The sequence below is a fragment of the Cebus imitator genome, unplaced genomic scaffold (assembly GCF_001604975.1).
Source record: "Cebus imitator isolate Cc_AM_T3 unplaced genomic scaffold, Cebus_imitator-1.0 Scaffold493, whole genome shotgun sequence".
Classification (NCBI taxonomy): Eukaryota; Metazoa; Chordata; class Mammalia; order Primates; family Cebidae; genus Cebus; species Cebus imitator.
In genome coordinates this window covers 765,443-781,830 of record NW_016107808.1, presented here as the reverse complement: position 1 = coordinate 781,830, position 16,388 = coordinate 765,443, and the positions used below count along the sequence as shown (strand labels likewise).

At 36.0% G+C, this 16,388-nt stretch overlaps 1 pseudogene; it reads right to left on the bottom strand.

Annotated features, from left to right (window-relative positions):
• Positions 1–1,702: 1,702 nt before the first annotated feature.
• Positions 1,703–12,776, bottom strand: LOC108292524 (annotated as a pseudogene).
• Between the last annotated feature and the right edge of the window lie 3,612 nt (positions 12,777–16,388).

Here is a 16,388-nt window from a genome sequence, read left to right as displayed (position 1 = left end):
AGGTCCTTATGTATTCTGCTAATTAATTCTTTGTCAGATGTGTTGTTTGCAAATATTTTCTCCCATTCTGTGTGTTTTCCCTTCATTTTGCTATTTGTTTCCTTGCCTTTGCAGACACTTTATAACTTGTTGTGATCCTACTCATCCAGTTTTGCTTTAATATCCTGTAATTTTGAGGTCTTAAAAAATATTTGTCCAGTGCAGACCAATAGTCTCCAGAAATTTTCGTACTACACATCCTCACCACCATATTCTACCACCTGAGACAGATAGATTAGGCTTCTTGAAGATGATGATATACTCTAAATGAATGGTACTCCATTGTTTATATGTACCGCATTTACTTTATCCATTCATCTGATGATGGCGAATTAGTTGGCTTTCAAATCTTCTCTATGGTGATCAGTTCCACAACTAACATGGGAGTGCAGATAGCTCTTCAGTATACTGATTTCCTGCATTTTTGCTTCTTCTTTTTAGTTCTCAGAATTTTATCTCCCTTTTAGTTGTCTTAAAGTGTAACAGCTAAACTTTTTTTATGGCGTATCAAAAGTATCCTGGAAGGTCAAAGCCACATCTATGGACTGTAATTTTGTATCACTCTTTCACATGCTGTTGTGAAAGTTACTGCTTCATTGTTCATACTATCATATGTAACATTTCTACTGTGAGCTCTTGGTTTTCTCTTTTAACTGTCTCTTGATATGATATGTTTGCAATGACAAACTCTACTGGGCTTGGTTATGGTCTCAACCTTTTGTTTAATCATTCTGTTAGTTTCATCATACCGAGATGATGTGGCTCGTGATGTGGATCAGTTTACACTCATTGATTACAGCAAAGCCTAGGGCACATACTCTTGTTTATTTGCTAATAATTCATTAACACACTTGGGAATTTCTGCATATTCAGTTTCATTCTACAAATATTTTGCAAATCATTTAATGATTATCTTCCTTTACACTGTAAAGTTAATGATGAGAAGACCCAAGTATGATCTTGAATTAAACCCCAGAAATTTCCTCTCCAACAAGATCCTTCCCCCAACTTGGCTATTACAACTAATTGCAATACTATTCTTCTAATAATTCAGTTCAAAATCCTGGGAGGCATTCATATTTAATTTCATTCTTTCTTTAGTATCTCACATCTAATCCATCAGTTAATTATATTGCCTCTGGCTTCAAATCATGTACATAATATGGCGACTTATCATCTGTCCACTCTTACCAGCCTAGACCAAGACACTGTCCTCTCTTTCTTGGATTATTGTAATAGCATCTCTAATGTCACCCTGCTTCTGTACTTAACTCTATCCAGTGTCTATTCTCAGCACATTAGCTAGGTGATCCTTTACAAATATACATATGTTCATGTCATTCTTCTGCTCAGATTTCTTTTCTAGCTACCCAACTCAAAAAAATAACCACCATTTTTATAATTGCCTTTAGGGCTTTTAGAATTTTGTCATAAATTTTTCATTGTCCATATCCCTTACAGCTTTCCACTTTATCCCCACTCAGCATAAGACACAATGGCCTTCTTGCTATTTATCAAAAAGACCAGTCAAACAAACCTTTGTTTAGAGACAGCATTTGCTGTTCCCTCTGTTAAAAACATTCTTCCTCCCCTAGGTATTCAGATTGCTAAGACTCTCACATTCTCCAAGTCATTGACCAAATATTTTCTACTCCCGAATGCATTACCTGAATAACATTAAAACACAGCCACTCTGGCAAGCAAAGTCACAGGGTAAACTGTTAAACCCTCATAACTGCTAATAAGTTCATTTAAAAATGTGAGGCCAGACATCAGTCATGGTTTCTTGAACCAGAATATCGATGCAAAAGAACCGGAAGAGAAGGTGCCTTCTACTGTGGCAAAGGCTGCAACACGTTCTCCGTGGGTAACATCTTTGTTCACAATCCAACACAAGGCCCAATTTGCCTGCTTCTTGACACTAGGCATCCTTTCAATGGCATTGAAGAGAAACTCTCTTCCTTTGTTGTCTTTAACATGTGTCAGTAAAGATATTATCCATGTCAGAATAGATGTTTTCCATAGCAATTTGGAAGCCATTGAAGCAGGTTTCTGTAGCCTCAACTTCTTGGACGCATTGCTCCACCAAGTTTTTATCAACTATGCCATCGCATGCTGCAAAGAAAGTCAGAATATGGGATATAAAATATCTTTCCTCAGTCTTCAGAGCTTCCCAATGCTGAATGTCTTTGGACAGGCCCACCTCCTGGGCCATCCAGAAGGAAATCTCTACTTTCTTATAATTTTCCAAATATCATGACAAACCATCAGAGCAGATAATAAAATAAGTACTTATCAAGGCTACTAGGATAGAACACGAGTTCCTCACTGAGGACTTGCCAGTGAAACTGTATGTTAATGAAGTAATACATTGAGTTTGTGGGAGACTTATGCTGGAACTGGGTTTTAAGACTTAGTGGAGAACATTTCACTGGAAGGAAAGATTAAGTTCTTTGAGAAGAGAGTAGGTGAATATCAAAAGATGGCAGTGATGTCAAGTAAAATAGATAATTCTTTTACTTTGGATGCTGACTTCTAAACAAGCTTAAGATATACTGTTATTTTGCTGATTATTTTTCCTTCCAATCAAACAGAAAAAAGCTAAATTGTATCAACTAGCTACACCATTAACTGTCCATAGTGTTCATTAAGAGCATCTTTAAAACTGTGTGGCTACCTCACAATCAATATTGTTTATTTATAATGCTAGTGGTATCACCTAGAAAGAAAGAAAATTTAAGACAAAAGCTATTAAAATTCTTATAAAAGAGCTTGTCCATGTTTCACTCTTTTGGCTGTGACTCTCCATAGCAGTGACGGTGCTAGTCTTGGCTTTAAAGCGAGTGGCAACCCTCTAGTGAGCTTGGGCCAGCAGGATTAAACATTCACATCCTAGCACAGGTAGTTCAAAGATGCAGCCCACTGCTACAAACAGATTTTAAGGTTTACTTAACTAATTTGTATATAAAACTTTTTCTTTACAACCACCAAAATTGTTTGTACTGTCAAGGTACTAGCCTAATTTATTTGGTTTCTACACCAAATAGAAAGTATTCTATTGATCACCAACAGGAATTAATTTGAAATGCACTAGGTAAATAAGGTAATTAAACTTGTGTTGACTAAGCATGTAATTTCTAAGTTTTATTTCCTTTAATTGAAATACTGTTTATTCAACTTTAAAATCAATTCTGTGCATACCTAGGTATTAATCAATTGGTACCACATAAAAGACGGGTTGTGTTTTTTATCCTGTGGTCTAGGTAGAGTGTCACGAGATTCCCTGCCCCACCTGAGGTAGAGTGCTATGGAATAAGAGTTGAATAAGATATAAAGGGGTATCTTTCAGGGCAAGATGATTCTAACTTAAATCATTAGAAATTTAGGCATGTTCTGGGTCTTAATATGTGTGAGGGGCTGTATCATTTTATTTCTCAAATTTTATTTTCCCTCACCTCTGGTTCATAAGAAAAAAACCCATGAAGTGTTTTTTGCACTTTGGAGCTAAGGTGGTATTTTAAATTTTTAAGTCATCATTGAACAAAATGACCCATCTAAGATCTTGCTCCTGTTAAATGGTAAAATTAGGACAGAAGTTGAATCTATTAAAAGTCATTCATTCTTGTTTTGTTTAATTTATGTAGGTACTTTAAAAAAATATGTAGGTTGAGTTAATTAATTTATATTTACTGTGTCTTTTTTATAAAATATTTTAATTATTTATTTTTAGATTTTACCTGTAGTTTATACTTTGAAATACTCACCTGGTAGTGTCTTATAATTGTAGAATTTGCCTAAATTTGAGCATCTTGTGGTGGAATCGTGAACTTCAGTAGGATAGTTGTTATTAATATATTTTCCATTCAAATATTAATTTCAGAAGGAAGTATAAACTGATAAATATTCTTAAGAGGGTTAATTTGAATTAATCTGGCTTTATGTTTGGAAAAAATACTGAGACATTGCATGAAAGATGATGTCGCATATACATTAAAATTTTGGTCACCTTTTTAATTGATTGTATTGTATATTTCTGTTCGTTTTTTCTCCATTTTTTTCTCAGATACTCGTTTTTTAGAATGTACTATACTTTAATTTCTGGGGTACATGTGCAGAATGTGCAGGTTTGTTACATAGCTGTACACATGCCATAGTGGTTTGCTGCATCCATCATCCTGTCATCTACATTAGGTATTTGTCCTAATGCTACCCCTCCCCTTTCGCCCTAGCCCCTGCTATCCCTCATCTAGCCCCCCACCCCCTGACAGGCCCTGGTGTGTCATGTTCTCCTCCCTGTGTCCATGTGCAACACCCGCTTATGAGTGAGAACATGCAGTGTGTGGTTTTCTGTTCTTGTGTCAGTTTGCTGAGAATGATGGTTTTTGGTTTCATCCATGACCCTGCAAAGGACAGGAACTCATCCTTTTTTATGGCTGCATAGTATTCCATGGTGTATATGTTTCACATTTACTTTATCCAGTCTATCATTGATGGGCATTTGGGATTGGAATGCCAATCTCTTTTCCCTCTGCCTAGTCAGAATATTAACTTCCAGTCCCATTTTCACCAAAAAGTAAGACTATGTCTATTTTTCTTTAGTCACTTTGAATACAGGCATGATTTCACATCATTTAGCTCTTTTATTTAGATTTGTATTCAAAGGTGGTTTCTAAGCAGTAGATGGACAAGGACTAAGTCTCAGGATTACATACATACCCATGATACAAACCATAATTCTAGATGTATTGTAGCTTCCCTGCAAATATTTTATTTATGTGCAGTTCTTTAGAGTGTCAATGACCAATCAACATAAACCTGCAAATTCTAGGCTATATGGGAATATAAATATCCTTTTGCTTGCAGTTGTGTCCTCAGTGTTAAATACAGTGCCTAGTAAATAACATATGATCAGTAAAATATTTGGTGAATTAATAAGTGGAGGTAGAATGAACAGCATGGGCCAATACTCTAATCAAAGTCACATTTTAAAAGCCAGAATTCATCTCAACATCCATGTAATCATTTACCAAGCATTTATGGAGTATCTATGTGCCAGGTATTCTTTTTGTCCTTCAAACAGCTTAGTTTCTAGTGGAGAGAGATACAATTATGAACCAAGAATCAAATTATTCAGATAAAGACATGTCTATGAAGAATATGGAAATGGTGATTATCTTAATGTGACAAAAGTTGACATGGGGATTACTCAACAACTAATTTTCTTTGCAAACAAGGATATTTATGAAATGATAGCAAGGGTCTTAGAGCCCACTCCTAGAATTTCCAAGAAACAAATGCTGTATGAATTCTTGAGGGCCTTCTCTCCTCTATCTGAGCTGTCAACCGTGGTTTGATTAGTGTTTCCCCAAAATTTGTTCATCTGGATTAGGGTGGGACCTAATCAACTGACTGGTGTCCATTAGAAGAGGAAAGTGGGGACACAGACACACACAGAGGAAAATGGCATATTAAAACACAGAGACATACAGGTAGAAGAAGATATAATAACTAAGGCAAAGACTAGAATGATACCACTGCAGGTCAAGGAATGTTAAGGAATACCAGCAATCACAAGAGCTATGAAGAGGTAAAGAGTAATCTTTCCCTAGGGCCTTTCATAGGAAAGAGGACCCAATCCATCCCTTGGTTTCAGACTTCTAGCCTTCAAAACTATAAGAGAGTAGATTTCTGTTATTCCATCTACCCAGTTTGTAATACTTTGTTATGGCAGCCCTAGTAGGCGATTATGTTGCCACAGCTCTGGAAGTGTTTTCCTTTGAAGTATGTACTTCATAATAATTGCTAGGTAGAATTTTGGCTTAGAAAACTAGGGAGAATGGCTGCTGTTTGCATGTTTAAGGGTTTCTGCCATAGATAGTACTCTTTGATAAAATTTGTGTGCCTGATACTTCATTAATGCAATTGAAACACCTCCCACAGATAAAAGTTAAGGAGTTAAAACAAACCTAGGTCAAATCTTAGATCATAAAGCATCAAAGGACCTAATAACATTATTTTGCAACTAATGATTTATACCTTTAAAATCAAGAAGGGCTAGGAATTGTAGCATACATTAATAAAATTGTATAAAGCCCCATTCAAAGTCATCTGAAATGCACAAATATAAGGAGGAAGCAACACAATACCTTGGCTTTAGAAATGAACAATCCAGGCCTGAATCTTGAGTCTTATTTCCTCTACGTTCTCACATTCTGATCTTGGTCAAGGCACTTAATAGCTCTGAGCCTCAATTTTCCTAGCTACAAAATAGGAGTTACTACACTTTTTCTTCAGGAATTTTATGAAAAATAGAGAGAATGTAAAAACGTTTGTGTTAAAGTTCCTGACAAATATTATGCCCTCCATTAACAGTAGCTATTATTAAACTCGTTTAAATGAAAATTGAAAACTATAGGAATACCTGTTTCAGGGATATAAACTAAATTTGGAAAATTATTTGAGTTATAAATTGCAAAGGAAAAATTAATTATGATCCATCTTAATTTAATTCGATCCACAAAATTAAACTTTCAGAGTCTTTTTTTCCTTCTGGTCTTCAAATTTCTTATGCTATTAATTGATTGAATTTTTCCAATTAGCTCTGCTGAATGTTTAATATTCATTTGATCCAGTTTTGTTTTAATTCTACTATATTCATGATGTCTCTTATAACATTTTATTACACATTGTCAATTCCGTAGCTTTTTTTGTGTGTATTTGAAATTTTTATTTTAGGCTGCAAAACAAAAACAAGCAAACAAACAACAAATACCTTGAAAATAGGCTTGTCAAATGATGTAAATTCATCCTTTCCAGGGAAGCAGAAAGTAGACCAGTGCAGGTTTTCCTCAAGGCCACATACGTCCTGCGTCACTGCTGCTTGCACTCTGCTGGGTTTTGATCCTTCTTTGGGTCATAGTCAGGATCATTTTCCTCATCTCCTTCTTCTTCCCCTTCCTCATCTGCTTCTTTACCTTATTCATCATCATCATCATCATCATCTTCAATAGCTTCTCCAGTAAGGTATAACACTGATCTTGGGATTATATGCTCATGTAAAAAGTGACCAATTTCGAAGTCTGCAGTGGTTCAGGAACATGATGAACCTATTCTGAAGCACTTGAAAGATATTAAAGTGAAGTTCTCAGATGCTGACTAGCCTATGAGTTTTGTCTTAGAATTTCACTTTGAACCCAAAGAATATATTACAAATGAAGTGCTGACAGAGACATAGGATGAGGTCAGAACCAGATGATTCTGATCCCTTTTCTTTTGATGGACCAGAAACTATGGGTTGTACAGGCTGCCAGATAGATTGGAAAAAAGGAAAGAATGTCACTCTGAAATCCATTAAGAAGAAGCAGAAACACAAGGGACATGGGACAGTTTGTACTCTGACTAAAAGTTTCCAATTCTCTAGCTTTGACATTAGCCATAGTTAAAGAGAAAATTCCTCAATTTAGTGGTGAGCATTTGAAGAACAGTTTGAGATTAAATGTACCGCAAAGCTAAAAGTGGTGATTGATTCAGATCTATAGCCTATTTCAAATGTCAGAGTTTCTCTTTAACTTTATCCAGTGGTAGGGTACAAGAGCAGGTTAGGCAAAAGGTAAAAGAAAAGACAAATGGGTTAAGGTGTTCTGACATCATTGCCAACTGTAGCGTTCCAGTTTTTTGTTTGTTTGTTTTAATTGTACTTTAGGTTCTGGGGTACATGTACAGATCATGCAGGATGGTTGCATAGGCACATACATGGCAATGTGGTTTGCTGCCTCCATCCCCCTGTCACCTACATCTGGCATTTCTCCCCATGTTATCCCTCTCCAACCTCCCCACCCCCTGCTGTCCCTCCCTTGCCTCCCCCAATAGACCCCAGTGTGTGATGTTCCCCTCCCTGTATCCATGTGTTCTCACTGTTCAAAACCCGCCTAGCCATCAAAAACGATGAGTTTGGGTCCTTTGTGGGGACATGGATGAACCTGGAAACCATCATTCTCAGCAAACTGACAGAGGAGCAGAAGATCAAACACCGCATGTTCTCACTCATAGGCGGGTGTTGAACGATGAGAGCACATGGACACAGGGAGGGGAGCACTACACACTGGGGTCAGTTGGGGGGAATTGGGGAGGGGCGGTGGGGGGTGGGGAGCTGGGGGGGATAGCAGGGGGAGAAATGCCAGATGTAGGTGATGGGGAGGAAGGCAGCAAATCACACTGCCAGGTGTGTTCCTATGCAACAATTTTGCATGTTCTTCACATGTACCCCAAAACCTAAAATACAATAAAATAAATAAATCGGGAAAAAAAAAAACCCGCCTATGAGTGAGAACACGTGATGTTTGATTCTGTGTTCTTGTGTCAGTTTGCTGAGAATGACTTTACCCTTCCCAATGACACTATGTCCCAGTGCATAAGTATCTTTGCATTTTGCCAAAACATTTCAAGTCGAAGTTTCTTTAGTTGCCATATTCATCTTGCTATCTTCTTCTTGCAGATGCTCTTCTCACACAGTGTTCCCTTTGAAGTAAGGTAGCCAGAAATTTTCAGCAGGGAGGGAGCAAGCAAATTGCAAGAGTTCGAACAGTTTGTTTTGCTTACTATGTGTTCATTTGGGTGGTTTTAGATCTGTCAGGCTATAAAAGAAATGCTGCATTCAAACACTTCACCAGAGACTTGGGGAGTAACTTAGCAATACTTGTCTTGAAGCTAAAGAAGAAATATTAGCATAATTAATATTATGTCAGCATCAAACATTAATGTCAGGAAACATTATAGTATAGGGTTCCTGTTTTCAAAGTGTGGTCTAGAGATGACTGGTGGTCCTTCAGATCTTTCTAGAGGGTCCAAAAAATCAAAACTTTTCCATAGCACTGAAATCTTTCATGCCATTTTTATTCTTTTTCTTTAACAAGTATGAAGTGTTTCAAATGCTCCATGACATGATATTGCAATAGGCTGAATGTGGAAGCAGATATGAAGGTCCAACCATCTATTAAGCAAGGCCTTAAAGAGATTTGTGATAATATGAAGTCATAGCACTTTTCTCAATAATTTATTTTTGTAAAATATAATTATTTCCATAAAAATGTTCTGTATGTGTGAAATGTAATGGTTTTATTATAACTATTTTAATTAAAAGTTTTAGATGATTTATTTTAGACTCACATATAATGAGTTGAAAGAAATAAGACAGGAAGATCATACACATGCTTTATCTCATTTACCTTGATGGTAACATCTGGCAAAACTGTAGGACCATATCACAGCCAGGATATTGACATTGATTCAATCAAGATGTGGAATATACAGAATCAAAATGATAGAGACCTTTCATAGCCACACCTATTTTCCTTCCTCTACCATACCTCCTAGCAGCCTGAATCTGTTCTCAATTTCTGTATTTTTGTTAGTAAATGAATTAATAATTAAGCATAGCTCCTGGCAACCTGAATCTGTTCTCTATTTCTCTGAATTAGTATATAAGCATTTTTATTTCATTTTCATTTTTTGGATGGAAATGATTGGTGGGCATAACTCACAACAATAAAAGGTCCTTGGGACATTCAGATATCTTTATCAGTGAACCGAGATGCTGAGACCAAAAGGTGTGAGAAATGCCAGAGGTGCAGTTAAGAGGAGCACAGACTGTCAAGATAGACTATATGGACTTGACTCCCAGCTCCCACGCTTTCTAGTTGTCAATTGGGCATGTTCTTAGTCTCTACATCAGTGTAATGATTAGATTAGATCAATGGGATTCAATGAGTTTGCCATGTAAATTACCTAGATAATGTCTGGCAGGTAATTATTATATAAGTGTTAGAAGCTATTTTTTATTAGATGCCCAAGGTCTAGCTTGGTCATGCATAGGTTGGCCAACTAAAAGGCATCAGTGCACCCCTACACAACCCCACACACTTGGAATAATTTCCTCTCTTTTCTGTTAGCATTCACATTCTACCAATTTTAAATGATAGAGCAAATTCTACTTCTTTCACTCACTGTTTCTTCAAACTTTTTGCACTCTATGAAAACCCAAGTCACTCATTGTGGTTCTTACCCAAGATTGTATTTAATTACATGCTATAGGTTAGTCTTGAACTATTTCACATGTGGGTGTGTCATGACGGCACAACTAGATTGTAAGAGTCTCTTAGAGGTTTTCCTCTATTCTCCATATTGCCCTCCATGCAATCCATGCTTAGGATATGCCTTTTGAATGAATGAGTCATGTCAAAAAATGATAACTATATTAATTTTGAATCTACATTTTCTACTTGATGAAGAATTCCAAAATCTAGGAACGTACTAAACTCAGTACTTTATAAAATAACCTTTGAAAATATTTACCAAACAAGGCCTGAGTTAATTATTGAATTGTGTTGTGAATAATTATTTAATTGCATATCACAAAGAAATTGTGGTTTTGCAAAAGGTAGAAAGAATGAAAAAGTGTGAAGAAAAATTACAAGGTTAAACTGATGTCACCTCATTTCTCGATATCTATTAGAAATAAGAATATTCTCTCTTTGTATATATGTGTATATATATTTTACTACCAAAACACAGTTGTGTTACTAAGCTAATACATTCAAAAATATGTGGGCTGTTTCAGTTCATTAAATGTATAAATGTAGCCATTAAGACTACAGGTTCACAAAAGATAAAAGAAAAACATCAATCTAAGTCATATCCTGATTCTTGGGTAAACTTCACAGAAAGTAACAACATCCTTACATGATGCGTACCCTTTGTTCCTGTATCTGAGAATGTTTTACACAAGAAAAATAGAAAAGCAAAGCAACATTGTAGAATACAAGCTCAACAAAAGCCTAGAATAACCCAAAATGTCTGATGCAGCAACAATCCTAAATTGTAAGAGAAATATTTATGATAAGACCCTTGGTAGTAGAAGGTTTTTGGGCCTGGTACCAGGGTTAAAACCATATTATGGGTGATCATACAGCTTGGTGTCTCATTTTAGTCAGTCTTTAATACCACATACCTCCCAACTCCAATGCTTCCAATGCTAAATGATATTAACACCACGGTGGCCTAGGAATGTCAATTATATTTAGAAAATAAAATCACATGACTGTGTTTTTGCTATCCTGCAATCTAAATCACAAGAATAGTATCCTTGGAAACTAAAATTTGATACTTGTGTTCAATGTTGATAGAATAATATTCTCTTTGTATTTTCCCCTTTTTCTACTCATTCATTAATACTTGAATATTGTCTTATTAGTACTCTCTCACATAGCACCAGCCATAAATCCTTATTATAGCATGTGTCACATTAGTACACTTACTAGTTTCTATGTATCCTTCCCCTAAGACTGAGTTCTTAGCCCTATTTGATGTCATGGAAACCTTTAAAAATCCAATTAAAATTCTGGATTCAAGCCACAAGTAGTGTAGGAGTAGCATACAGCAATAGTTTAATCATGTAGACTCTAAAGACATACTGCCTGAATTTGGAACCGAGTTCCGCCGGGACACTCTGACCTTGGAAGAGTCGCTTCATCTCTCTGTGATTCAGTTACGTCATTTGCAATAGAACCATGTTAAAAAATGGTACAAACTTAACAGAGTTTTTGTGAAGATGAAATGAGTTAATGTTTATTAAGCATTTAGAATAAGGTAGAGCATATATTGAAAATAAGTCACACACATGTAGCTTTGCATAGCATTTTAGAGTATTTGTAGACTCTGTGGTCATATATGGATCCATAAGACTTGGAAGGCCACTGAAATAAATATGAGAAAGAAATATGCTTGTATTTTATTTAAACCACTCTTTTGGTTTTGTTTTTTGAAATAGGCAATAAGATGCCAATTTTACAGACTGGAAAACTAAAATTTATTGAGATCAAATGACTTATCTAAGATCACATGAAACTAGTAGGTAACCAACCTGATGTTTAAAGGCAGAAATGTCTTACTCCAAACCCTATTACCTTTGTATTACACCACATTGTCTCACATTACCACTTGATTTGAGGCTCTATCCCTGACCTACTGAGTGAGACTAAGGGTTGGATATGACCATCTACTCATATGCTGGAAAACCTCACCAATCATTATCATGAGCAATCAGAATCACTTTTATTTTAAAAAATTGTTAAGTACCATTAAAAATAATTTAACAATTAAAAAACTAGGTGATTTTCTTTTGCTTTATGTACTTGCTAGTAATTTATCCATTTTTAGTTATTACAAATTACTGATACTTCAAACCTGTATTTCCTTCTGCATTACCTTCTTCTGTGTAGCTCACTACAGCATTTGTTATTGGTGTTGTGTGTTGGCGAATTTCATGGAGATACAGCTATTCTGTTGTCTTTTTAGCTATTGCTCTCTCTGATTAACTGGCAGATTATGGTTAAGACCAAGGTGGAAACTACAAGGGGTGATAGCTTGAGGTTAGAAGCCAGAGGAGTCAACAGCTAGCCCAACTGAAGAAAGTTCTCTGAGGCAGAAGGGAGTGAAAGCAAACATTGTGAAAGCAGGGTTCAAGACAGAATCAAACAGAACAGATATATTTAAAATAAGATCTTTAACAATATCCTGCCAATTCCCCTGAGAGCTTACGCCTTTAAAGAAAAGTCTGGTATTACTTGTTGCTCAAGAATTCTCTAGTCAACTCTATGTGAAGGCCATGACAGTGCTGACCCTGATCTCTAGCAAAGGAGGCTGACACATACCATATCTAAACCCTTGGGGACTCTGATCATAGTCTCATGCCTTCCATCTGGGTCCCAGATGGGATTTTTTTGGAACATTGATGAATTTGGCAGACTTTGAAACTCTTCCCCATTAGAGCTAACACAGGGGTCTTGGCATCAGAGAATTTGATCACTGTTCTTTCCACTGAGACTAGTGTAAGAGAGATCCTCATAAAGGTGTCAGGTTTTAAGACATATTTTTTAATGTAAAAAAATTTATGGCATTAATCTCTACATATTGCTGTCTTTACCAAAATAAATGCATTTGTTGCAGATATTTGAGTAAAAGCAAATTTAACTGCAAACTGGATTCAGGTTTAAGGACTTGGGACTTTCATGTTAAGAGTGAAAGTCTAGAGAGAGGATGTTTCAGAAATCAGGTGGACAGGCAAGATAACAAAGTCAAGTGAGGAGCCAAAAAATTAGGCAATCAGAAATGTTAACATTTATAGAAACAGGAGAGACAGAAAAATGTAGATATTTAATAATCTAGTCAAATATTTGGGAATGTGCAGAAAATGTCTGCATACTATATACATAATTTTGCATACATTTAAATCAACATTTATTGAGGCCTTCTGGGCTAGATCCCATTCTAGTTCATGAGGAAATATATACACATAAGTTATAGTCCTTCTTCTTTATAATTCACTGTCTTTTATGGAGAAAAAATGTCTGTCATCAACAGTTGGACTACAATATTTTATGAAAAATGACATGATGATGTATTGGTTGTTGTGGGAGACCAGAGAAAGGTAGAGAGATCAGAAAAGACTTCATGGAAGAGGTATAACCTGGGCTGAGGTTTAGTCAGTTGAAGAAGTGGATAGAGGAAAATGTCATATAGGCTAAGTGGAAAATAAAAAAAGGCATGAACATTTGAAAGATGTGGTTATTTTGAGGATTGGTTTATTAAGAATGTACTGAGTACTGAAATTGTGCCAAGAACAGAAGTATGTATTCAGAATATAGTTAAAGTTGTGACAGACAAGATATTTAACTCATGAATCTTGCAGTCTATTGAGACAGACAGATCACTAAATGGAATTTATTAAAGAGCGATAAGGACTTTGGAATGGAAATAGCAGGGTACCAAAAGAGCACAGAAGGAGGAGATTTTCTGCAGAATAGGGGAGAAGGAAGGAGACAAAATGTCTGGGAAAGCAGCCATTAGAATGCAATTGAGTCTTGAAGGATGAGTATGAATTAACCAGGCAAAAAATTTGGAGGAGTACCAACAGGGGAAATAACAAACAGAAAGAAAATAAGGTAAATGAAACACTAGAATCTTCAGGCAACTGTGAATATTTCTGGGATCCAGTAGGCGAGTTGTTTGAGTGATTGACTATGAAGCCTAAGTTGGAAAGACAAAGCCTATAAATTCAGATTAAATGAAAATGAAGGGCAGAAAGCTTTTCTAAAGTTAAAGAGCAAGTGAAAGAATAACATATGAGTAAAGAAACTAGAAATATAGTTGGAATTATTGTGTGGAGAATATGATTCTATTTTATAAGAGGATAAAAGGTAGAGATGTTCTGGTTGAAGACAATAATTTGACTGTGACAAGAGAGTGTAGAGGATGTGAAAGTTACTACAGATAAGTAAGAAACACAGAGATCTATGCATTGGATATATTTTACACATAGATGTGGAATCCCGTAGCTAGTGACAGTATATGGAATAAGGAGAAGGCCAGGTACACAAGTCTTTAGCCCACAGAATCCATAGATAAGAGCAACACAGAAGAATAGAATGTGGTGTATGTAGAACACATGAGATTTTTACAAGATGATGGAAATAACATTGGAAATTGAAATAAATACAGATTTCACCTGCTATCCTGGCAGCAGATCATGCTGTAGGACATGCAGATGGACTCAATAGACAGCTGATTTTCAGTTAAGACAGAAATAAAGAAAATGCATAATTAAGGAGTTAAACTTGCAAAGCAGTTCAATTATCAAGAGCACAAATAATTTCTGGGAGAAGGAAGCAAAAGTTAGTCAGGGGGGATGGAGGGCCACAGCAGGATGGGGATAATGTGATGTAATAGGTTGAAAGAATACCTGCGTATGGAGCAGTATACAGCTTGGCAAAGATGAGAAGTCTGCTGGGTTTAATTAGATTTAGTATTCAAAAGGAGAGGCTGAATGTGTCTGGATCAGACCCAGTGGAGGCAGTGGGAGGCATCATCCCAGCAGCAATATGCATTGGTGGAATACTGGTCAACTGCAACATTGTGTCATTCCTGTTTCCTCTTCTGTTAGTCTCCCTTTCCTGCCTGACAAGCTCAGGCCAACTTAACACAACCTTGACTTTTCTAATGGACCTCATTACTTCTATAAGGGATCTTTACTGACATTCACTAGGTTGCTTATCACAACACCTGCTTCAAACCCTTTTGAGTGTAGATTCTAAGCAAAACTCACAAGAAAAAAACCCAGAGCTCTCACTGCTTCACAACGGCTCAATCCTTCTTGAGAGGATCTGGCCAGAGTGAAATAAAACATATTTATGCCTTCTCCAAGCTTCTATGTCTCTGTGGGATGTATGTCTCATACACAACATACAGCTGCTTTGCATGGAAACACTTCACAAGACCAAGAATCCAAAATTGTGAGTGAATGCTGCATTCTCAAGTTGCTATTTCTTCCTACTTGATTGTGTACATTCATATTTCTTGTTATTATATCTTTCATCGTAAAACGTAGATGCCTTTATATTATATACAATTGATTCCTAATTTTCAGCTTGGATTTGCTAAATAATGCCCAAGATATATGCTAATATGCATTCATTTTTAATGTTTCAATTTGTAGTCATCCTAATAAGACTTTACATTTTCAGAGCATTTTTTTTCTCCTAAATGCTTAAGGCACTTAACAAGAAACTATTTACCAACCTCATAACATCCTTGGAGATAGACATAAGATACCTAACTGCTGCAACCTCAAAAGTGAATTTTCACTTAGAGTAACCTTTATTGAAAACAATATCTGAGCAACTATCAGCTGAATTTTCTGGATTTATGTAGAGTAATTTAGCCTATCGACAAATCATCAGTGTCCCTTCCATGTCCACAATGAAATTATTTATGAGTTTGAAGCTTGGTTTACATCATGTTTTTAAATTAAATAATCTTATCCTTTTCATAACCAATGTTGATAACAGAACTAGAGAACATGTTCAAAACACAAAGATGACATAACAGGGAGACTTTAGATTTTGTTATTTTAGAAGATAGTTTGCAAAAAGAGCACACTAGTATGATAGAAAGAACATGGCCCCATGCACCAAAAACTTTGACCAATTTAATTTAATAAATATGTATTTGTTATCTGTATCCATGGAGATTAGTTTAATTTCAATTAACAGGAAAATCCCAAAGGAACAGTAATATACATGCTATAGACCTTTTATTCCATATAAAAGTCCAAGGGGAAGGCAGTCCTGGCTTGATCTGTCAGGAACTCAGTTTTATTCCAGTTCAATACTCTGTCTTTCTGTGCCTTCATAGGTTAAGACGATAGCACTTGTATTTCAGGCAACAGGAAGAAGGAAGACTTATAAGAACAAGGGCAAAGTAGGTGTTTCAGCCATTTCTTACAGGAAGTTCTTAGG